Below are 27,412 nucleotides of genomic sequence, written 5' to 3'. Positions count from 1 at the left end.
GACTCAGAAATACATCTTGAAGGGACATACTGCACCTCCAACTACCACACCAAAGATCCAATACGACTTAGTTAACCAACTACGTAAGACTCCAGCTCAGATATCTATCTTGGAATTGTTGAAACTATCTCCAAAACACAAAGACATATTGGAGCAAGCACTATTAGAAACAAATGTACCTCAAAATCTGGATACAGATAGATTCCAAGCCATGGTTGCCCATATGACCGAATCTCATAACCTCACCTTCTCAGAGCATGATAATACTTCATTGAGTCACCCGCATAATACTCCTCTACATATTGAAGTCATTGTTTGCAAACACCGCATCAAAAGAGTCTTAATAGATGGAGGAGCCGGACTTAATATATGTACTTTAAAGCTTATCCGTGCACTAGGCTTCTCAGAAGAATCTATTGATCCTTGTAAAAAGATTACTATAAAAGCATATGATGATGAGGAAAGGTCCTCTAAAGGAACAGTGATATTGCCTATTCAAGTAGGACCAGTGCAAAAAGATACTATATGTCAAGTCTTAGATATTGATCTCACCTACAATATCTTATTAGGCCGACCTTGGATACACGAAATGCAAGCAGTCCCTTCTACATATCATCAGTGTGTCAAGTTTCCTTATGATGGACAGGAAATCTCCATATCAGCTGATCACAATCCATTTCAACATTGCAATGCAATGGGGTAGCCCAAGATAGTTTGGTTCCTTATAACAGAGAAAAGCAGCGGTCTTCAACATCTGATCCACCAACAGCAAAATCCAACTCCTTATGGGGAGACTTCAAACAGAAAATGCAAATCAAAGACCAAGGCATGGGTGAATATTCTATGGAGCCTTTATGTTTAACCAGATTGCCAACATCACCTAGATCGCATGGTTTACCTACTATATCAACACATCTGGCAACTCAGCCCATAACTAAATTTGACGGTACCTTCATCCAATTGGGGACTCTAGCACATGAATCAGAAGATAAAGACGTTCTTAATTGGCTATACAAAGATGAAGAAGAAGCTAATAGAGCGGCCACTCTAGACATTGTTCTACCGACGCACCTGTATGGAAAAGGCTACTTGATCATGAAACAAATGGGATATGGTGGTAAAGGACCTATTGGGAAACGCCAAGAAGGAGTCACTGAACCTATAGATCTTCCTTCACAACCTAGTAGAAATAAAGTAGGATTAGGTTCTAAATTCACTTTCCTATTGAAAAGGCCACCACACACAAATGCAAAACCTCAATGGAAAGAAAAGAAGAAGTACAAGGAAGAATCCTGGCAGGAAGCACTCTTTGAATCAGCTAAAACAATCCGTAAGGCACGAGAACATCAAGATCAGAAGTTGCATTAGGGAAAGCTTTTAAATCATAAGAAGGCCATCTCTGCAGTAGTGGCTCATATTAACATACCCATGGCTCAAAAACAAATCATGTCATCACAAGAAACTGTCATTTCTCCCCTTGGAAGTACGATCTATGAACAAATCCAAGCTGTGGAAGATGGATCAGATACAGAATCAACACAGAATATCAAGAAAGTATCCATTATCAAAGATTTGTCTTCACCATACAACATCCCTGTTTAGAGCACAGATAGAATTTGGGATGATACCTATGAGACAGATTCAAATGAATATGAATGGGGTACCTGCTCTGATACTACTACCAATATCCCAGATGATACTAATTTCATATCCATTTCTCAAGAAGAATATAATGCAGAGGATAGACCTCTTGAGTTTGGACCACAACATATCTATGACGTTCAGGAAAGCGAACATAAATATTAGGAACAAGTCTATGTAGAAGATGATACCATCGAAGACCTCGATAAAACCCTAGACTTCTTTAACACCAAGACCCCTCATGATAATAACTCTATCCTAACACTTATAGTAGCTGAACTTGACCCGCCCAACGATTCCTTACCGCTTGTCTTCCCTGATCTCATCGACTGGAATGAACCTGAGACTCATGATATACCAATTTTTCTAAATGATGAATCTATTATCCATTACCTATGTACCATCAATCCCGAAACAGGCTCTACCAGTGAACCAAATAATGATGTCTGATCTTCAGGGAGTGCCAAGTCTCTCAGTCGCAAAAATGAATCAAATACAAAATCTAATGCTGAAAACTAGTCAATGGCAGCTATAGATCCCAAAAAAGTAAAAATAAAGGACACCTAAAAATGGTCAAATGCTTGCGAGGTCATACTTTAACATTTGCGCATTGCCTCATTTTAGGTTTTTGCATCGCATTAACATTTATCCTATGATTCGCACTTGGTCTTTATCATTTGCAAACATCGAGTCATTCTTCTACATTCTTCAATCATCTTGTCATCGAATTTGGTCTTGTCGACAACATTATCCAGTCATGATTTTGATCGATTTTATCCTGTTGCATCAATGAGCATGCTAATTTGTCATCATGTTGGACATCATCAATCCTAATTAGGGTTTTGTCCTCCTGTCAATCTTGCAATCGATTTGTCATCAATCATTGCTCTCTTATCAATCTTATCATTTTGGACATCGTCAATCCTAACTAGGGTTTTGTCCTCTTTTCAATCTTATCATCTGGCGATCGGTTTATCAATCTTGTCGTTTCACGATTGATTTGTCGTCGATCGTTGTCATGTTTGATTTTGTCATTTTGGCGATCGATTTGTCATCGATCGTTGTCATTTTCAATCTTGTCGTTTTGCAATCTATTTGTCATCGATTCTTGTCCTCTTGTCAATTTTGTCATTTTGCGACCTATTTGTCATCGATCGTTGTCTGTCTCAATTATGTCAATTTGGATCAATTTGTCATTGTTCCTCGTCAATTGGTGCATTTATCAATCAAATCATTTTTGTCGCATTGGTCATTTATCAATCCAAAATCATGACATTAATTATCTTCAATCAAGACCTAATTGTCATTTTCGCATTTCTAATTCATCTTCTAGGGTTTTATGATTTATTCATTTAACCTAATTTGCCATTTCTTCCTCTAGGATTACTAAATTATTTATTAATCCTAAGTCTTCTCATTACAATTAAATCTTTATTTAATTGGCTAATTATTCATCCTCTTGTAAATTAATTAATAAATGACAAATTGTTAATTAATTTACCTAATTTCTTCTAATTCACTAAATTCTAATTTCCATCAATTTCTAATTCCTAATTTTCATCAATTTCAATTTTCTAATTTTCTAAATTTCTAATTTCTTTTCCCTCCTATTTCATCTCCTAATTCTATGGGAATGACGTTTCAATTTGTCATGAAATTGTCATAATTGATAATCAATCAATTTTGACATGGAATGTGTCATAATTTGTCATCAATTATCAATCAATCAAATTGTGCATGGAAAGTGCATAATTTGTCATAATTTGTCATATTGATTTGCAATTTCCATTTGAATTGCATCATGCCAATCTTGTCATTTCTCCAATTTCTCTATAAATTGGATGATTTTTTTCAATCAAATCCCTTCGAATCCCAAATCTAAATCCTTAATCAAACTACGGAACTTACGCTTCTAGTACTCTTGAGCTTTTCATCAATCTTGCTTTCAATTGTATGTGCACTTGTAGGTGAGATCCACAAATCCATTGAAGAGGAAAGAACAACAATGGAGCCGCATGGAAGGAGCATTCAATTCTGCATTTGGTTTGCATAATCTTTCATTTTTGAATGCTTTGTTTTCATATCTCTATTGAGTGTGCTTAGGATTAGGTTCATTTGCAATGAGTGCTCTTATGATTGAGTTATCATGTCTAGTGTTTTGATTGATCTACTTTTTTGATGATTCCTAATTCTGATCCCACATTAATTGGTGAGCCTGACGTGAATACTAACCTTCTAACCCTTTTACTGTGTTTTGGAGTGCTTCTAAGTTGATTTGCAGGTCAAAAACCCAAAAACAGGGCCGTGCAGTGCATTCTGGACACTTTTGCGCTTGTGTGAAGCATTTTGCGCCTGTGTATGCAACATTCTACACTTGTGTCAGACATCTTGCGCCTGTGTCATGAGTTTTGCACTTGTGTAAAGTCCAGAACAGAGGTGAAAAATGCAGTGTTTACTTGAAATTTTTGATGTTTTTGCATTTTGTTTTCTATGTTTTGGATTTTGGTACTAATTATTTGTGCAGAATCTTGGCATACACATGGAAAAGACTAAAAATCAAACTACTAACATGTTTTGTGCAGATTCGATGGTCAAAGACAACAAATCAAACCTCTAACTTGGGTTTTGCAGGTTGCCTTGGAGAAACAACCAAACTTTTGTGTTTGTGTTTTTTAATTAGGCACTTAGTGATTTATAAATAGGTGGGAATGAACACTTGTTTTCTTTGATTGTTAAGTATGACATTGGAGTAGGAGAGTATGCTCTCATCCTTCTTAGGGTGATCAGAAATCCAGATCTTCGATACCATGCTTGTGTTGTTGATTGAGTGTCTCCCTTAGAGGGCCTGCCTTCCTGACCACTTTGCTTTAGCAAGCAAGTGATAATCGTGAGAAGGGAACAACCCAAAGTGACTACGGCTAGAATTCCTTGGCATTCTAACTCACTATAAAAAAAATACCCGATGAGCGAAAGCTTTGAAGGAAGTGTTACGTGGGAATTGCAGTTACTTGGGAAGTGATGACCCTTGAACTCTTTCTCATATCAACATCTAAGTAGGGCCTCACGGTCTAAATCATGCTTGCACGACTACATTTGTTTGGTATCTTGATGGGCTTAATGTCTCAATCATGCTTGCATGACATCAAGGAGTAATGCTTAACAGAAATCCTTACTAAACACCTTGTTTTTAGAGGCCAAAAACCCTTCTAGTTGCTTGAGAAGGACAAGTTCGGATACTTGAAAGAGATACTAAGTTCGCAATGGGGAGATTCCATGGGGACTGATGCTTGGCTGCCCTGAGAAGTGAGTGCTGTGGAGGGGAGCCCGTGGGGTCAAGCATCTATGTATTCTCCTTGAATCGCATAATGAGTCTACCTCTCAAGTACCTAATGTCTTTGCCTACCATAAGAAATGTGGAAATGAGCATGACTATCTTGAGTCTAAGTCGAAACATCTTGTCTTCTTTACTTGTCAAAAGTTGAATTGCATCTTATTTCAAAAACAAGGCAAATTGATTCAAAACAAGGTTAAACAGAAGAACATTTCATCCAACAAAAGTCCAACAAAGTTCAAAAGCGCACCTTCAAACATGATTATCAAACATTGTTCAAAATCTTGTCTTAACATTCATGTCACTTACATTTAGGTTCATCCTAGGTTTGCATTTTCCAAAGTCATTGTCAATTATCAAAGTTAAGTTTCACCTAAGTCATACTCCTTTGCATATCAATAAGAGTCATCCATTTGCATATGTCCTTTTGCATTAAAGTCATACCATTATCATACATTCATATTTGCATACCCTAAGTCTCTTCATTAAGCTTGAGTCATCACCATATCATATTAAGCTCATATCATAGTAATTGTCCTTTTGCATATAGTGTCAAACCTAGGTCTTGTCATACTTGAGTAATCCAAATCTTTGATAAACCCTAAGTCATTGTTAGGAAGTCTAGACCTTATCAAAGTCCTTTGTCCTTTTGTCATCAATATCATTTCGTCAAACCTAGCTTAGTATCCAAGCATAATAGGGGAGACATTGTCATTTTGTCCTTTGTCAATTAAGTCCTTTTGTCCTTTGAGGTCTAGACATCATTTCAATTTCCTAAGGGTCTCTTTTTAGATTTGCATTTCAAAAGTTTGTCAAAATCTTCAAAAAAAACCAAAAACATAGATTGCATGCTTGTTTATTTAGGTTGCATTTAGTTGCATATCATACATTATCCTTGAAAAATTCCAAAAATATTGCATTTGCATAGTGACATGTCTATTGAAACAAGGTTCCAAGCACCAATGATGCAACAAAGTTTGACTTATCAACTGACAATGCAATCGAATTTTAATCCAAGACAATCACAATTCTATCCAACCCAACAACAAAGCAACGTTGGTCAAACTTATCATGATGATGTAAATGTCCAAATACAAAAACTAGAGGAGAAGCTAGCTCAAGAAAATGAGATATTGGAACAAAAAGTGAAAAACATTGTGAAGAATAGATCACAAATGTCCAAAATGTTTCAAAAATTTCCAGGTCAAAATCCAAAGATTGAGCCAATTGATGTAAGATCTCTTCTTGAACGATCAGACATACTAGCTCTCCTCTCACAAATAGAGATGATGAAACAATTACAAGAAAGGAGACAACATCAATTTCAACATTATGTGCCTCCACAACAAGAACAAGGTGTTTACTATCAATCAGATTTTCAACCAATACAACCAATGGTTCAACCAATGGTCCAACATATGCAACCAACACAATCAATGGCCCAATTTCAACAATATGTCCAACCAACTATACAATGTCAACAAATAGTTCAACCAATGGTGGAATATCAACAAGTTCAATCAACATATCAATGTCAACAACCGCCACCAAACATTCAAAAACAAAGGTTGCAGCACACACCAAGCCAAGTTTCAAACATGTCAGAACAACTAAACCAAATCCAATATCAAAACATGACATCAAACCAAAAACAAGTTCAAATTCCAGATACAATCATGTCAAAACCTCGAAAGAAAGGTGGCTTTATTGCAATGATCTTAAGGAAACGACCAAGTAAGTTCTTTGAGGAAGATCAAAATAATACACTTATGTCTAGCAATGCCTCATCCCCTCACAAACAAATTGACTCTCCAGTGGAATCTATCCCTACACCTTTAGAAGTTTCACAAGAACCTTCCATATTGTCCTCATCAAACAATACACCCAAGGATGCAATTATCCAAGAGCTATCCATAATTGATTGCCAAGATAATCCAGTTCATGATGCACATCCTTGTCATGCTTCAGAAATACAAGACCCAATGCCACCATGCACCTTATTTCCATTACCTATTTTAGAGGACCCCATTCGAAGTCCCTCTTCCTCATGTTCAAGCATTGATTCCTTGCCAAAATCCTTCACGAATGTTCAAAGTGCATTTCCTTCATGCCAAAACATTGATCCCTTGTCAGAATCCTCCATGCACATCCCAAGTCCAACCCCATGTCAAGAGGATAATTTAGAGCATAAAGAAACGCATGTTAAAATAGATCAAGATCAAGATCAAGATCCTGAAAACTTATCATCCCATCCAATTGTTGACCAGGACCCCATTTTCCTAGACACTCATGACAATTCCCCTATTCTTGTCCATCCTATCCAAAGTCCTATTGACACTCCATTCCCTAAGCAAGATCAAGATATCTTAGTCCCTCCAATCCCAAAAGATCCCCTTCCATTCCAAGAACACAATGTCCTTTCAAATCCCATTGACATTCCAATTTCTCAGAAAGAGCAAGATATCCCTTCCATCCTTTCCCATGATCCCATTGAAAGTCAAGAGCAAAGCAATTTTAAAGAGGAATCCAATGATCTTCCTCCTTGTCAAGATCAGAGTATCCTTCCAAATTCATTTCCAACACAAGACCCTATCATTCCTTCAGATCCTCCACAAGATCCACTTGTTCCTCCATCTCCTTGTCTTAATGCCCCACATACACTCCAAGATCACATTTCTTTTTATGATCCCATTATTTCTCCCATTCCATCTCTTGAAGAGCCTGTCATTGAACCATGTCCACTACACAATCCTAGTCCCCCTCATGATCCTAATCCCCCTCATGATTCTAAAGTGTCAGTGCAAGATGTTCATGAACCCTCGACATGCATAATGGGTTCTTCCACTTTGGTGCAATCCGATCCACTTCAAGATCTCATTATTTCTCTCATATCATATCCACCTCATAATGGACTCGCGTCTTCTTCCCAAAGAAAAGAGTATCCTACAAGTCAAGATATTCATAAAAGAAAAGGAGTAGACCTTCATGAGAAAGAACCCCTTCATATTAAAGAATATACTAATGGTCATGGCTACAAAGCTCACACTCAAGGCGTTGGTATCCCTTCAAAGTCAAAATCCAAATGTCCACCTTCCCCATCATTGCTTCCATCCATTCTAGGTCCTTATATCCCTCCCTCTCCTATGCAACATCAGTAAAGGCACACATCTTGGAGAACCTTCCATCCATCCCACATGCCTCCATATCATTCCCATCCACACCGACATTCATTCCCTCTTCCAAGCAATTTGGATGCCAAGTATAAGAATCATAAGTCTAGCAATCCACATGTATTCAAGGATCAACATGTCCAATATAATCGACATGTCAAAACAAAGAACAATATGATCTATAAAGAAAAAAATATATCCAAAAGGCCACAAAGGCCCACTGAGCAAAATAAAGCAAATTCAAAATATATATGGGTTCCTAAATCCCTTGTGCAAGCAATGCACTCCAAGGAACCACAAAAGCATGAAAAATCAAAAACCATGTGGATTCCCAAGAAGCTCCTTGAAGCACAAAGAGAAACATCAAACTTGGCATCCAAAATTTCTATTCCTCCATCCAAACCTTCCAAGTCTATTTCTCCATCACCTCCTTCATCCATTTTGGGCCCTTATGTCCCAAAATCCCAAGCTATTCCTCCATCCAAACCATCTAAGTCTATTCCTCCATCTGTTTTGGGCCCTTATGTCCCAAAATCCATAGCCTTTCCTCCATCCAAATCTCACAATCTGAGATCCATTTTTCCTCCATCAGTCCATCACCCCTCAAGGTGTGTGCCAATGTCGATCTTGCCAAAATTTCTATCCACTCAAGCCCAATTCTTCCAATACCCTATCCATTATCCAATGCATATTTTCCATCCTTTGATCCCTTTGATCCCATCCTTTACATAAATCCTTGCCTTAGTTTCATCTCATTTTCCATGTCCTTATCCTACCAACGTCTTTGAGCATACTTTTAAAGGTCATCGTCCATTTTTTTTTCCAGGCTACTATCCAAACAAAAAGATGTTTGAGTCCTTCTTCCATCCCCTATCATGTGTCCATCTTCTCTTGGAAAAGTCAAAATACAAAAAAAGAAAAAATGAAAAAAGTGAAAAAAAAAAAAAAAGAAAGAAAAAAGTAAAGAAAAATAATTCGTCCACTGGTGAAAGCCTGGCAAATAGGCGCCTTGGCCAAGTACCGTGATGAAAACCTGGCAAATAGGCATCATGCGTAATCTATGAACTTCTTGCACACCACACTTGGGGGCAGGTTTTATCCTATCATATCCTATTGCCCTTTATTATCCTATCGAACCCCTGTCATTACCCTTCATATCCTATCATCCCTCATGTCTAGATTCCCTTTCCACCTTTGATCTTGACAAGGTTGACGATCGTCATGAGCATCATGTATCTTGTTTGCAGCTTTCAGTCTATCATAGCTTTTGGTCATTTATCCATTTGCTTATTATAACCTTTCATCCATCTTCCCTACCTTATTGCAACTTTCTGCCACTATCCCTTAGCCAATCCTGACCTTCAATCCATGTCCCTTATCCATTCTTGGTCTTGCTTATCCTATCCATATCTTATCACTATCCATACACTCTTTTTCTGTCTCTTGATCTTGATCTGACATAAGGACACAAAATTTAAACATGGTTTCAAAAACCTATTGACATGTCCCTCATGCCATGTTCCTGCTTTACATTATCATATCCAGTCTCTTGTCCCATCACGCAATAGCTCTTGGAAATTGCATCTGCGTTGTCTCCATAATAAAAGGCCTTTGTCTTACCTCTATCCACCATCATTGCAGCAAGCCTATTTATTCACCTATCATATTCCTTGCCTTGCTAGACACTAGGGGCAAAAATTTGAAATAAAAACAAATCATAAAAACTGAAAAATGTCCTGAAAAAGATCATAAAAATTTAAAAATGTCCTGAAAAAAGTTTAACAATCAAAAAATGTCCTAAAATAATCCAAAAAAATCAAAAAATGTCCTCAAAAAAGTTTAAAAATAAAAAAATGTCCTGAAATAATCCAAAAAAAATCAAAAAATTTCCTGAAAAAAGTTTAAAAATCAAAAAATGTCCTGAAATAATCCAAAAAAATCATATAAAGTCCTAAAAAATGAACACAAAAAAATTATAAAACTCACAAAAACACGCATTTTGCAATAAAGTATTCCCTTTATGCATCGACAGATCACTGAGCATTCCTCCAACGACTCGCAATCTATTTCACACTATTCTTTAATGAAATCACGCATTAACAGATGAACTTTTTCAATCAAAACCAAGCATTCAAACTGATCACAATTGTCATCTCAATCGAACATCAGCATCAAAATCATTTGTCCTTGGCTACTATCATGGGTCTTATACAGGGTGTGGTATACTCGAAACCAGACTGTGTCCTATCTTAGACGGGGTACCACATATCCTGAAACCAGACAGCATGATCGTCCTATCAGCACTCTCAACTTTTGACAATGAAGATCAAGATTTTTGTCTGATTTGCTTGGAAATTGTGCATCTTATCTTTTTATTGATTTATCTTCGATCATGTTCCTATGTTGCTCGATGATGTCACCGAGTGATTTAGAGTGACCGGGATGGTTCATGATCCTTTTCTTTTTTTATTATGATTGTTGTTTGTCTGTGATGTGTCTGTCTTACGCAAAGGGATTGCATTTCAGCTTTGGCCTTCAATGCCATGATGCTACGCATCGATTTTGCTATATTAAAATAAAGGTTCTCACCTACGAAGTGCATTACTGAAAGCAAGTTTTCCTTCATCTCTAACTGTCCTCTGTCTAATTTCTTCTTACTAACATTTCTTCCATCAATCTTGGTAGTCCGTTCGAACCTATCGTCTTTTTTCATTATTATCGATCAATTGGCCTCTTTTCTACATGTTTCCAGCCAATTCCTCGAGGGGGCATGCATATGTAATTATCGTTGTCTGGGGCATTTTCGTTATTGTTCTTTGAAACAACGCTTAAAATCGCATTGTCTCAAAGAGGGGCAAAATGTAGACACCTAAAAATGGTCAAACGCTTGTGAGGTCATACTTTAACATTTGCGCATTGCCTCATTTTAGGTTTTTGCGTCGCATTAACATTTCTCCTATGATTCGCACTTGGTCTTTATCATTTGCGAGCATCGAGTCATTCTTCTACATTCTTCAATCATCTCGTCGTCGAATTTGGTCTTGTCGACAACATTATCCAGTCATGATTTTGATCGATTTTATCCTGTTGCATCAATAAGCATGCTAATTTGTCATCATGTTGGACATCGTCAATCCTAATAAGGGATTTGTCCTCCTGTCAATCTTGCGATCGATTTGTCATCAATCATTGCTCTCTTATCAATCTTATCATCAATCTTATCATTTTGGACATCGTCAATCCTAACTAGGGTTTTGTCCTCTTTTCAATCTTATCATCTGGCGATCGGTTTATCAATCTTGTCGTTTCACGATTGATTTGTCGTCGATCGTTGTCATGTTTGATTTTGTCATTTTGGCGATCGATTTGTCATCGATCGTTGTCGTTTTCAATCTTGTCGTTTTGCAATCTATTTGTCATCGATTCTTGTCCTCTTGTCAATTTTGTCATTTTGCGACCGATTTGTCATCGATCGTTGTCTATCTCAATTATGTCAATTTGGATCAATTTGTCATTGTTCCTCGTCAATTGGTGCATTTATCAATCAAATCATTTTTGTCGCATTGGTCATTTATCAATCCAAAATCATGACATTAATTATCTTCAATCAAGACCTAATTGTCATTTTCGCATTTCTAATTCATCTTCTAGGGTTTTATGATTTATTCATTTAACCTAATTTGCCATTTCTTCCTCTAGGATTACTAAATTATTTATTAATCCTAAGTCTTCTCATTACAATTAAATCTTTATTTAATTGGCTAATTATTCATCCTCTTGTAAATTAATTAATAAGTGACAAATTGTTAATTAATTTACCTAATTTCTTCTAATTCACTAAATTCTAATTTCCATCAATTTCTAATTCCTAATTTTCATCAATTTCAATTTTCTAATTTTCTAAATTTCTAATTTCTTTTCCCTCCTATTTCATCTCCTAATTCTATGGGAATGACATTTCAATTTGTCATGAAATTGTCATAATTGATATTCAATCAATTTTGACATGGAATGTGTCATAATTTGTCATCAATTATCAATCAATCAAATTGTGCATGGAAAGTGCATAATTTGTCATAATTTGTCATATTGATTTGCAATTTCCATTTGAATTGCATCATGCCAATCTTGTCATTTCTCCAATTTCTCTATAAATTGGATGATTTTTTTCAATCAAATCCCTTCGAATCCCGAATCCGAATCCTTAATCAAACTACGGAACTTACGCTTCTAGTACTCTTGAGCTTTTCATCAATCTTGCTTTCAATTGTATGTGCACTTGTAGGTGAGATCCACAAATCCATTGAAGAGGAAAGAACAACAATGGAGCCGCATGGAAGGAGCATTCAATTCTACATTTGGTTTGCATAATCTTTCATTTTTGAATGCTTTGTTTTCATATCTCTATTGAGTGTGCTTAGGATTAGGTTCATTTGCAATGAGTGCTCTTATGATTGAGTTATCATGTCTAGTGTTTCGATTGATCTACTTTTTTGATGATTCCTAATTCCGACGCTACATGAAGCATTGGTCATAGGCATCAAAATGGCTGTCGAATGGAAAATCACAGAATTAAAAGTCTACGGAGACTCACAACTGGTCATCAATCAAATCAACAACAACTATCAGACAAAGGATGACAAGTTATTACCCTACAAACGGATGGTGAATGATTTCAAACAGTATTTTGTGCACATCACCTTTGAACAAATACCAAGGTTGAACAACAAAGTAGCTGATGCAATGGCTACGATTGCTTCATTACTACAATTTCCGGAACAACAGAGTCATTATGAGTTCCTGGTAGAGCAACTGTTCTCCCTTGCCTATGACCACTCTGAATCCCAGGCTATATATGCCTTAACCAGTTCAGATTCTCCATTATATGGATCAATATATGACTACCTCAAGCATAATATCTTACCCATTGACCAATCCCATAACCAAAAATGTAACTTTATCCGACAAGCTGCCCGTTACACCCTTACCGCTGATACCTTATATTGTCGAGGTCTAGATGGTACTCTTTTTCATTGTCTTGATCGTAATGATTCTGATTCAGCTTTACATGAGCTTCATGAAGGTATTTGTGGCACACATTCAAGTGGTACTACTCTTGCTAAAAAGCTTCTACGAATGGGATACTACTGGCCTACAATGGAGAAAGACTCATATAATTTCACCAAGAAATATCCTAAATGCCAGATCCATGGAAATCTGATACATGCGCCAGCACAGGAACTACAGCCATTTACAACATCCTGGCCCTTTTGTCAGTGGGGATTGGACCTGGTAGGCAAAATACATCCTTCATCTTCCAATGGACACAAGTTCATTATAACTGCAACAGAATACTTTACCAAATGGATCGAAGCAGTTCCCATGACCATAGTGACTGGGAAACAAATTGCCTCTTTTATCCTGAATTATCTGATATGTAGATATGGTATTCCCAGTTCAATCATCACAGATAATGGACGACCTTTCAAAAACCAAGATGTGCAGGAACTATGTGAAAATTCAAAATCCAACATCGGTTTTCTACACCATACTATCCACAGGGAAATGGTCAAGTAGAAGCATCTAACAAGACAATCCTAAAAATCCTCAAGAAAATAGTGAATGGTGCAGGCAAAGATTGGCACGTACAACTCAATCCAGCAATTTGGGCATACAGGACCAGTATCCGTACACCTACAGGAGCAACACCATATTCATTGGTATATGGATCAGAGGCTATTTTACCATTGGAGGTAGAAATTCCATCTCTTAGAGTCTCTTTGAAAGGTTTAATCCCCGATGAGGAGTATCGAGTTAATCGACTGCAAGAACTGGAACTATTAGATGAAAGATGCCAACATGCTTATACTCATCTCAAAGCATATCAGCAATGCATGTGCAGGAGCTACAATCACAAGGTCATTCCTCGCAACTTCAAGGTTGGTGATGTAGTCCTAAAAGAAAATCCAAGGAATCAGCAAGATAGAGAAAAGAAAGGGAAATTTGAACCTAACTGGTTGGGTCCCTATGTCATCATTTCAATCTATGGATCAGGTGCCTATCAGCTGACAAATTCTGAAGGAGATGTGCTCGATGATCCAACTAACAGCATTCATCCGAAGAAGTACTATACTTAAGGCAGCCTAGTGCACGGAAAAAGCCAAAAACAAACCAAAAAAATCAAAAAATCCAGAAAAAGAAAAAATACAAAGTACAATAAAAACAAATGGTGAAAACCTGGTAAACAGGCACCCTTGTGAAAGACTGGCTCCTTTATCTATATCCATGCCATTTTATCCATCAAAACACTATCGGCCATCGCCCGACACTTAGCATATATTCATTCAGGACATACTTAGCGTAGTCACTATCCTGAGTTATCCATCTGTATCTATTCTCTTATCGCATTTCACCATGGCTTGGAAATCATTGTACATAATCATATCTAGAGGTACACTCAGCTAGGGGCATTAAATTGTTCAAAAACTTGCAAACATTCAAGACACTCCAACTATTGCAAAACACACACACAGGACATCCAACAAACACAACTACACTTCATCGCAACAACCAAAACCAAAAACAATACACAAGAATCTCAAGGATGGATGATTTTCTGAAATACTAAATGTTGCATTATCGCATTAAAGTCTTGATTATTTTGCATTTTGAACTTTTTAAATTAATTGGAATCTTCTCCTTATCTCATCAAAAGCTTCAAAGCCAGAGATCATGAGGAACTTCCAAAATTTTCTTAGTCTTCTGTCTGGGAGGCGATCACTTGTACTGTGTGAATATTTGCCTCGAGACATGATACATTACATATCACTGAAGGACTGATTCCATTTCACGCATATAAATGATCTACTCTTGTATGTTTATGCAATACGCACTTAGGTCGTCCTGGTTCAATTATACCTTGACGCTTGTGCTATCTTGCAAAATCAAATATCATGTAAATTTTACTCAGGTCATTATGGTTCAGTTATACCATTATGCTTGTATAAATTTTCAACATATCCACAAATCAATAAATGCTCCATGGTGATATTTACAAAGAAAGCAAATAAATGGTTATATCGGATGGCAAATACCGAATGAGAGGTGCTCCAAAAACAATTAGTTGCATATCATTTTATAATTAGTTGCATATCATTTTACAATTAGTCGCACATCATTTTACATTATTATTACATATCATTTTGCATCATTATTACATCATTATTACATCATTTCATATTACATGTAGCAGCATATTAAATCATACATCTCATTTTCAAGATACATCTCACAGCATATAAAAACATACATCCTGCATCACACATTACATCATATATGTAAACATTACATCATCATATAAAAGGAAGTAGCACACATAAAAATGCATCCATAAACACATCACATCAATCAAAAATGGTGCTCTGTATATATATCTCTCAAAAAATGATCAAAATCTACAAAATGTGTCAAAACTGTGTCCAGTACAAAGAATACAATGCTCAAAATACAACGGAGACCATGTCTCTCAAGTGTGACTATCCCCTGATGGAGATGGTCTAGCTCCAGATGCACCTACCCCTGGATCTCCAAGAGGATCCTGTCTAGCTCCCGATACACTCACCCCCGGATCTGCAGCAGTTCGAGATCAACTCGATCTTGACTGTGCAAAACTCTCAACACGCTGATCTCTAGGTACTGCAGCCTCATAGTGCCGCCTATAATACTCTGCCTCCTGGACACTCCGTGTCAGCTCTCTAAGGGTGTCTCTCAAAGGACCACCCACCGCTACTCTCTGCATAGTCGCTAAGGCCTCCTCTGCTCGACCCCGCCGCTCTATCTCCGTATCTCTCTCAGTGGTCAACTGAGAAATCTGCCGCTGATAGGTCAAAAACTGTGCTTGTAGCTGCTACACAGTAATCTGTAGGGTCCGGATCTGTGCATCCTCTACATGACCCGGCACTTGAACCTGTAGTGGTACCTGTGCTGGCGCCACTCCTCCCACTCGGCCTGTCCTGGGTACGGGAGGTGGGAGTATATCTACCCTCCTCCTCTGTGCTGGCCTCCCCACCTCCTCCTCTCCCCCCACTGCAGCTAACACCTCTGTCACTCTCCCCTCTCTCCCGGCACCAATGGCCAATCCTCCTCTCCCCCTCTCAATCCTACCCTGCCGTACCGCTCTCTGCACACCTCCACCACCCTACCTCCCCCTGGCTCCTCTACCTCCTCCATCATCTCCATCGTCTCCATCATCTCCATCATCTCCCCCCTCCTCTCCATCTGAATCAAATGCTGGCCTCATCTCCTCTGGATCTGAGATCCTCGCCACGGCCCAAGCAGCAAACAAATGAGGAAACTCGTCGGTCATCCCCGCATCCTGTATCTCTGGGGCATAGTCCCAGATCTGTCCTGCCAGCCCTGTGAACTCCTCTATGGCCACGGCATTGTCAATAGTCAGCCCCCAATCGGCCACATCCTGCTGCCACCGTGCATACAAGCACGCTCCCTACGGAATCCCCTGCTGCCTCCTGAACTGCCGCAAAACTTGGGTAACCAAAAACCGCTCAATAACGAACGGAGTCCTCCCGATTAGATACCTCGTCATGAAAATGAAAGGCATCTCCATACCATCCTCCGCCCACACCTCACAATCCGTATACGGTCTCCAGGTCACCGTATCTATGTCATCAAACACTCTCCTCAAGTGCTCTAGTTTGCCCAGCTTACGCTGGACAACTAGGCCTCTGTACCCATAGGCGTATGCTGCCCCTACGGGCCTATCTCTGTCTGCCAATGGCCTCGCTACTGGGATGTGCTCCCAGCACCATACCTGTAATAGGGTCACACCTGCTGATAAGCTCCTGTAACTGAGGTATACTACCTCATGCAGGCTCTTGTAAAGCTGGGCCAACATCGCTGACCCCCACGCAAATCTCTGACCCTGTGTAACCATCTACTCCAAGACCAGCCCCCATCCCACTGAAAATCCCTTTGACCTGCGATCAGGACAAAGGAATCCCCCAATAAATCCTGCCAATACCGATGGTAGTGGTGCATAATCCAGATCCAAGAACTCCTGCCAAGGGATCTCATAGCCACAGACACTCTCATCATGAAATATACAGTGCAGTGCCTCTGTGCCGCCCTCCTCTGTCTGCTCATATGGTAATATAGCCCCTACCACAGGAATGCACAAAATCTGGTAGCAATCCTCCAGTGTCACTGTCATATCTCCAGTGGCAAAATGAAAGGTGTTCGTATCACTGTGCCACCTCTCTGCCAATGCTGTCAAAAGTCCCCGGTTCATAGTGAACCGCGGCATATCAAGAAGCGAGGTCAAACCACATCTCTCAATAATATCCAAGTCTACCTGTGACAGACGTGGTATCAGCGTCCATGGTCTCAGGAATCTCTCCCTTGACTGCACAATACCCAATCGCTCCTGTCAACAAACAAAACATATCCAATATCAGTTTCCACATCAACACAAAGATATCAAAATAAAACTTAAATCAAAAACATGAAACAATTTTCTCATCTACAATCAAAGTTCAAAATCCTATCATTTCATATCAACTTGTAAAACAACTCAAGTTCTCAAAAACCATATCAAAACTTGTAAAACAACTCAAGTACCACAATCACATAAACTTGTAAAACAACTCAAGTTTCCCACTCATATCAACTTGTAAAACAACTCAAGTTTCCAACCCATATCGGCTTGTAAAACAACTCAGGCTTTCACACACATTGAACTTAAAACAGACAATGCAAATACATCAGTTTCTAATCAAAACAACAGCTTGATATCTATACATAACTTGAAAAATTGCACATGAAAACAAGTTATACAAATACTCATCTTGGATAAATGCATCAAAAACACAACAGGCACACAAAACCACAACTTTTCAAAATCAGCCAAAACTACAAATTTTCCTTGGATGTGCTAAAACAGACCTCCAATGCGCTACAACAAACCCACGCGCTAGGATGCTTGTCCTACGTGCTAATTTATGTGTCCTATGCACTAGAACCTATCTATGCGCTACTCTTTTCTTCCGTTGCGCTACCTAATGTGTCATATGCGCTAGAACCTATCTACGTGCTACTCTTTTCTTCCGTTGCACTACCTAATCTGTCCTATGCGCTAGAACCTATCTACGCGCTAATCTATTCTTCCTAAGCGTTACCCTTTTAGTCGTATGCACTAGGTTAGTCCTACGTGCTAAACCCCTTTTCCTATGCGAACCCCGGCAGCTCCTATGCGCTAGGTCATACCTACGCACTACCCTATTTCCCCTACGTGCTACCAAAGCCTTTGCATGCGCTATTTTATCTACACACGCTAACCTATAGATCCTATGCGCTAGCAAAACATTTTCAGACGCAACCCCTAAAAATAACTTTGATGCGCTACTCTACACTTTGTATGCGTTAAATTACATTTTAGACGTGCTAAACCAAAAAACATGAAGTTTAAAAATCAAAAAACACCTGAAAATGACAAAATGAAAAATCCAAAAGGGGTCAAAGATGTTGACTTAGTGGTGGTCCACGCGCTACTGGTCTCCGGTACCTCCGAACGCGCTCGAAACGGTGTCTATGATAGGGAATAGGCATTTTCACTCCAGAGCAAATTATCTTTCTTCAAAAGTCAACAAAGCACAAATGACTTTAAATCAAGCCCTTTTCCCCTTTTATAGGAGGAAAATGAAATTAGGGTTAGCCAACTGGACCTGTAATATGGTCGCGGTCTCCCCTATACCAAAACAGTTATAATTTATCGGGAGATGAATCAATTTACACACTTTCTACAAACACGGAATCCTACACATCATACGAACTTCATCAATTTAAATCAAAAAAATTTCCAAAAAAATATTGATTCATCTCCCGAGGGGGCATCACCATCAAATCTCGAATCTGGTAATCACATCAAATCTGGGGTACAACTTACAAATCATAAGAGCGACACAACAAAAATTATATTTGATCATAAATCATGATAAGGCATCATTTTCTTTGAAATAACATGTGCACACACGTCACTTCAAAGAGGGGCAAAATGTAGACGTATAAAAATGACCATATTCCTAAATGAATATTTTATGTTCATTTCCCTATTTAATTAAATCCAATTTAATTAAATTATCCACATTCTTCTATTTTGTTAAATAAATTATTCAATTTATTTAAATAAAATTCACCATACCATTAAATGAATAAATCATTTTATTCAATTAAATCCCCCTAGCCACTTTTAATTAAATTCAAATTTAATTAAATAGTTATCCTAAATTGAAGAAATCAAATTTATTTAATTACAACCAAATTGAATGAAAATCAATTAATTCAATTAAATCCTATTATCCCCCATCCACTTGCAAAAACCCAAACCCCTTCCTAATCCCTTCTAGAATCTTCTAATCGCTTCTAATTAACCTAACCCTCCTCTAAACTTTGTCACATCCCTAAGCAAAGGGAGGTCACTTCTCAAATGGCCCAAAGTCTTGGATAACCATTGAAGGTTTTCAACCTTCAACCACCAAAACCCTTAAAGTCTTTGAAAACCATTGAAGGCTTCCAAACTTCAACCACTTAATCCCCAAAGTCTCCAATAACCATTAATGGTTATTTCAAACCCTCCCACATGGTTAAAACATTTGTTTTGACTCAACCTCTACTCAACCCAAGGGTCTCATCAGGTCATTAATGCTTTGACCTTGATTATCTCTTAATCATTTGCACAAAGGTTTATCTTTGGATTAGATCTTAATTCATTGGGTAAACCTAACTTAGACTTGACCCTTAACCTTTAGATAACCATGAGGTCTCCTCAGGCCTTTAATGCCTCCAACCTCTTCTTTCAACCCAATCCTATGTGGACACTTGTCACCATTTCATTGGTGCAAATTGTGCACATGGATCCCCAACTTTCAAACTTGGCCCTTGATTAAACCTTTCAATCTTGACCATCCATTGCCCTGTTTGTGCTATAAATAGAGCTCTCATTCCTCCATTCTTAATCAACCATCCTTCAAATTTGTAGCATCACACTTATGCTCAAATTCTTTCAAGCTTTCATATCATCTTTATGCTCATCATTTAGCCTCTCTTTAAATCAGGAAGTAGACTAAATATGCATGTTTAGATTCATTTCTTTATCATTTTAGTTCAATCATAGACTAAATATAGTATGCTAGGATAGTATTCATACTAACCTTGTCATCTTATCATCTAGTTTATTGCATTTCTAAGATCATACATAGCTTAGCATCCATTTCATACTAAAATCTATAAAAGCATCTCTCGTTCTCATATTTGCCATCCCTAAACCATTTTGCTCAGTAATCTGAGAGCAAAAACATTGGTTTGAGGGACATTGTGAGATAGAGAACCATGGGACCCTCCTTGAGAAGCTAAGTAATATTACGTTACTCCATAGCTTGCACCAAGAAGTCCTGTGTGTGTGTGTGGACTAGTTTTTCTTATTATTTTCACATTTTAAGTTTTATTCACCCACTTTTCCCACATACAACTTTATCTATGACCAAACTTATTGCAAAAAAAGCATCTACCATTAAATTTATATGCATTGGGTTGCCTTACTAGTGATCTCTAATTCCGGTTGTTTGGTAGATTTCCCTGATTTACAGTACCAGAGATTTCTCCATGCTCAAATCCAAGACCTCTAGTGTCTCCAATGTCTCTTTGGTCCTTCAATAATATATCAAGCCTTGTAGAATTGACCATGAACTTTTCTTTATATTCATTTGCAACATCCAGATCAATTCTTAGGACTATCACCATTCTTTCCAACTCTTGCTCATTGTTCTATGATTGCACCAATTCAGTTCTCAACACATCATTCTCATGCACCATCCTAATGCATTCCTCAAATCTGTCTTTCAGAGATATAGAAATATTTTCTTCATTCTTCTTTCGGTCTTCAATCTCCCTGGAGATCCTCATGGTCATGGCTTGCATTTCATTCTTCATGACATTATTCTCCTAACTCAGCTTCTAACATACTTCCTTAAGGGCAATCTTCTCTTCATCATCTAGACTTTGTAAAATTCCTTCCTTTTAGCTTGAGCAGATGATAACCTCTCCTGCAAGGTAAGGATGAATTCCTTTACAGAATTTAACTCATCTTGCAACTTCAAGTTCTTCAACCTTTCAGCATCATAGTCCTCAAGTGCTACTTCAAGTTCCTTCTGTAGACCCATCTCCATGGATTCCGGATTCAGGATCTTCCTGAAGCTATTAGACTTCTTAGAGACTACTACATTTGTGTTATCCCATGAGGCTTTCAACACTCAATCAACCTATTGCGGGATCAAAAGAAACATCATTTTCTATTCATCAAAACTATCCCGCACAGTCTCTTCCCTGCTCATGAACATAACATAGAGGCTTTGATACACATGAGCCAAATAATTGCTGCCACATGGAAATTGACATGGTGACTATTGTCGATATAACTGATGTGTGAAGATGATGGAACTAGTCAAAACCTCGATGATGAATCTCCTCATTGATGAATCTTGGTCAAAACCCCTGCAACATAACATGACGTGTTATGTGCAATTGTTGTCTGCATATCACTTCAACCTCATGATTGTTGCCTGCATCACTACAACCTCCCTTGACATCCTTTTGACATTAGTGACAATAATGCCAACAATGTCCATAAACCCAATAGATTTATTCACATCACCTAGGTATTGAATGATTTAACTTTTACTCTTAAGTAGAGTTATTCACATCACTTGGGTATTAAATAATTTAATTTATACTCTTAGAGAATTTTCGTATTCAAATTTTCAGTTTTTAAATTCTATTGATACTTAAATCAAGCTATCAAATTGGAAACTAAAGTGGTTGTGAGGTTAACCTTTAGATTTTTCACTTAAAGAGGATGTGTGCTCCTGCAATATTTTACATTGAGGAAAATATTAAAATGTGAGATTATGAATTAATTTCATGGACGTTGTTGCAAACCTGTGACATGATGGATTGTAGTATAGGAATTCCTAATAGGACAACCCAAATCTTTAGTAAACTCAAGCCAAATATTATGCCATAAATAGGAGAAATAAATACGTTAATGTTTTACTTAACTTGAAAGGCAAGTTACCTCTATACAATCCTCATTATCATAAAAGAGATATTGAATTTAATTACTTATTGAGTATTAAATGCATTGGGTGCGCTACCATAGTACCTCAAAACTTGGTCCAGGGAATGATCACTTAACTCAAAATGCAAGTGCATAACTTGCTTGCACATGTGCAGAGGGCCAAAAATGTCTATAAAAAGGAATTACCATGTTCATTAATTAATTTTAAACTTAGAGATAAAGCTTGTGTCCTAGACATCATTTACATAATTATAGGCTTAATCTTAGATGAATAGGCCCATTAGACTAACTACCAACAAGGCTCAATGAGCATTTTTAGGATTAATCAATACCAATAATGACTTGGTTCTTGCCACCATAAAGTGGATATTAGGAGAATATTTTCTAGTCAGTGAGGACCATTACTAGGTGAACACTAATATCATATATTGCTTTATGGACTCCCTATTGGACCTAGAAGTGCTAAAGGATGAAATTGCAAGGATGACTAGAGGTCTGTTGAAAATGAGTATATTGGTGGGCTAGATAAGGTTATAGTGGTGGTGCAATATGGGGTTGGTATTACCACTATAACTAATTTGAAAGCATACATGGAGAGGGATGCAGTGGTGCCATGGTTTCCCTTCATTGTGAATTTCAGGACCATCTCCATTGGGGATCATTGAGACCATTTTACTCCCACTTATGCGTTCCTCAAAAAAGCAACCAAAGAAGAACCTGGTTTTGATGTGGACTAGCTAGAATATTTTCTATTTCTTGTGTTTGACTGAGAGCTAGATAGCAACAATAGTGTTCCAAGTGAAAGAGTTATGTTGGAGACTCATTAAGATGCTAAGGATGAGGATGACTAAGGTGAAAACCCTGAGGCATGATGAACATGGATTTCTTTTTTTTATTTTGCCTAAATTAAGATCTTCACTTTTTGACAAACGTCAAGACAATTTTTGTAAATTTTGAAAGACCTATTTTGAAATTTTACAGTATAATTTACGTATGTATGTATATGTATGTATGTATGTATGTATGTATGTATGTATAAATCTGTATGTATGCGTGCATGTATGTATGTATGCATGCATGTATGTATGTATGTATATGTATATATATGTATATATATCAAAACATTTTTGCAATAATTATTTTACTATGACTATTGTAAGGATGATTTAACATCTCACACATGCTCAATATGAGGGAACAAAGGAATCTTCTAATGAAATAATATGGAAAAATAAAGAATATAAGTGTAGAATCGTAAATTGTAACCATGTACAATTTACACCACTTTTCGTGCCCTTTCCTTAATGTGACCCATTTTAGCTCTAATCCAAACCTATTTTTGGCCTTTCACCTCAAAATTGGTGTCATTTGTTCACATGGTGGTCTGAACCTCTATCTTGGGCTATGTGCACCCTATCTTTGGCTTGTTCACCTTGCTTTGGGTGGACGATGGTGCTTAGGGCATCCGTGTCCTAATTTAGTGGTTCCTCGAGCACCCTTTTCATAAGACAAACTTGCTTGGTGCATCCTTATCCTAGGAAAATGGTTCTTAGAGCTCCTTTCTCATAATATATTGGCACCTGGGGTGCTCTTGTCCTCTCTAACCAAACCCAATTTTGAATATCTTTGTGCATGCTTTTGACTCATTGGTTTTAAATCGCAATGTCTCAATTTGATCATTGGAGGTCAACCTAATCAAGGAAATACCTTGAGAATGTATATACGATAATTCCCCTAGTTCATTTTATCATAACATTATAAGAAAATCATTCATTATCAAGCACTATTATCATCAAGGATTCAAAAGCCACCAAGATGACATTTCATATTCTTCAAGATCTAGACATTATGGAGAATCAAAATACATCAATCATTATGCAAGCATGATTTTTTTATTAGGTCATTCATGTCTTGGCATATCATATCATATTATTGGATCAACACTTGTGACCATATTCAATGATAATTACATCATTAACCTACAATCATCTACAACAAATCTAAGGTATAAAATTTAACATTTTACTTTAGTATTTTAATTCATTTAAAAGGTTAATTCTAAACCTAGGATTTGACTTTGGTAAACCCCTATTTCCAACATCTCTTTATCTTTTGTGGGTGCAAGTTAGGCATAGTAGATAGAGATAATCAGATCCATCTTTTGTAGGCATGAAAAGTGGAGGAAAACGTCACTCAGTACTCTATTAGAAAAAAAAAATTCTAGACATTTTTGGGGCAAATTCTGAGTAGTATTTTGGTTCTGAAAAGATAAATTCCATATGCATTTGACATACTAGGGATAGGGTCATTTGGAGCTCCATTGTCCCACTTTTTTTAGGATTAGGCTCTAGTCACAAGTTCCATTCATCTTCATCATCTCAGATTTGTGCTTACATCTTCATATCAAATCTACAACTACCTGTTCATCTTCATTTATGTCAATTTTTCATCCCTAGCCCTAGATCTAGCTTTCAACTTTCATATTTTTCTAGTATCAATTCAACCCTCACAAAGGGAGTCATCTAAAATCAATCAACATCCACCCATTAGAGGTGAATCTATTAATTTCATCTCCCTTTAAAATAATGATTGCATGAAATAGGTTTATTCCTTGTTTACATAGCTAAACTAGTGAGTTCCCAATTTCACTGACTAACATTTTGGTGAACCCAACGGTTTTAACATCTTGCATATTTTAAATTTGGTGATTTTAGATCCAATTTTTCATAACGGAATTCACAAAATGTGATTGGTTTTCTATTTCACATGTGATTACATTTCTCATTAGTTATTTTTATCAAAATCATGTGTTGTATAATAGCTTCTTTCAATTCGTGTTACTTGAATTCTTTCAAACAAATTTAATGTATAGCATTATAATGGTTTCAAAAAAATTTCCTATATTTAAATCATTTTTCAAAGCTTTCATTCATATTTCATGTTTCTATATGATGATATTTTTAAATAAATTAATGGAATATTTGGAATTCATAAAAGCTTTGGTAGATGCTTCAAATGAAACCCTAGCCAATCTTAAAGATGATATTGAAATGAATCATACTTGTACCTCTCCTCGAGTATGATTTATCATGAGGAAAGAATCAATACTCCTATCAATAATCACTACAGTGGAGTTGCAACATTGAAGAGTAACATTGAACCATGATTTCTCACAAATATACTTTGGTGCAAGAGGGACAAAATAAATATGTTAATCTTAGTACATCTAAACCTCTATATCCTCCTTATTCTCCTAGAGCTTATATTAACCACCAACATATTCTAAGGCAATATTATGTTATGCATTTAATTTATGACCTATCTCCTAACATAAAATTGAGTAGAGACAAAGCTCTATATGATGATAATACTTATTTCCTACCTAACAAAGTGGATAGGAATAGTATTGATAAGAATGATAATCTTCCCATAGAGAATATATTATTTCCTCATCTATTCATCCCTTTTACCCTTGAACATGTCCTTATACAATAAATTTCAATAAAGATCATAATCCTCTCCCTCCTTTGTCAATTCTTTAATCAAAGACTTTTCCTTCTATCCTTCAAGGGACAATACCTATCCATATTTACAATCAAGAGAAACTAGCAAAAAGAATCTTTTGGAGTCTCAAATATGATAAAAACATTACCTTTCCTTTGGTAAGATATATCAATAATCATATGAACAAATATGGTAATATGTATTGCCTCTTTCATTGTAGGTATTCTCATTCCATTGGTAATTTTAAATATTTTAAATCATTTGTCCAAGATTTATGTGATAGAGCTTGTATTCATGTCGCACTAGATCTCATGTTTTTTCTTGATCCAAAATTGAAAGTAGTGCATTAGAATTACCTTGATCTATTATGTTGTTCCTCACTATGTCACCTTGGTAGCTTACCTTTTGGGGGATATTTGTCATTAATGGTGTTACAATTTAATGTGTGATCATACTTGGATAGAAACATAATAGTCTTTCTTATTTTTGTCCCCATGCTTGGGGGGCAAGAATAATGTTTCAATCATCTTCCATCTTTTCAAGGATTTCCTTTTCGTTTATTGAGTTGTATCTTTCATAACTTGATGTCCTTTCTTAAACAAAATTATCCTCCATGTGATTAAATGTGTGTCCCATCATAGGATCTATTCCTTTCTTGGGATGGTATGTCTTTTGTGAATAGCCTCTCCTTAGTGATTGTGTGTAATCCTTCACTAAGAATCCACTGTTTCAAGAAATAGGGAAGGTGTGTATTCTTAGTTTCGTTTCCTTTTCAAAGATGTCATATTTATTAAATATCTCTTCTATTTTTGAGGATAGATATATTTAGGCAAATATCTCTTCCTCCTTTCACTATGCATCCCTCAAAAGGATCCCTTTACACTTGCTGCAAGATATTTATTTTACAACTATCTCTTCCTTGCTTCAAAAGAGTTATGCCTCTTTATCTTGGAGTCATGTACATTGCTTCTTAAAGGATATCTCCTTGATATTGAAGGTGTCTATCCTTGTCTCTCATTTCTACCTGTAGACATAAACATGTAGTGTCATAAAATTGTGACCCTAGCAATTTTTTACTGCATTAGGGTCCTCACGCATGCAAAATTGACTAACATGTATTTAAGGGGAACTCATCCTCTCATTTGTAGGAGTGATAAGTTGGATAGGTCGAAGTTGGATCAATGGGAAATTCACAAGCGATTGAGCATTCAAGAGCATTCAAGCATTCTTTTCCAACATTGAGCATTCTCAAGTCTCCATTCAAGGATAGGTGTTGCATTCAAGTCAAGGATTCAACCATTGAAGAGGAGATTGATTCCAACATTCAATTATACACAAGCATTTCTATCAACATTACTACCACAACCTCCCTTTAGGTGATTTACAATTAAGTCTTTCATTTATAGCTACTTGCAAGTACTTTCTTTCATTACTTAGTTAATTCCAAAACTGGGGTTTCACCTAAAGGCAAAACCCCAATCCCAACCCATTTTCCTCTCTTTTTTGTGTGTAGGTTGCAAGTGTGCAACTGTACTTTTGGATTCGGACTCCATTTGTAGAGGTAGAAAAACCCTTTTCATTTCACAGATTTTTCAGAGGACCTTATACGTTCCCACCATGGAC

The sequence above is a fragment of the Cryptomeria japonica genome, chromosome 10 (assembly GCF_030272615.1).
Source record: "Cryptomeria japonica chromosome 10, Sugi_1.0, whole genome shotgun sequence".
Classification (NCBI taxonomy): Eukaryota; Viridiplantae; Streptophyta; class Pinopsida; order Cupressales; family Cupressaceae; genus Cryptomeria; species Cryptomeria japonica.
This window is presented reverse-complemented; position numbering follows the sequence as displayed.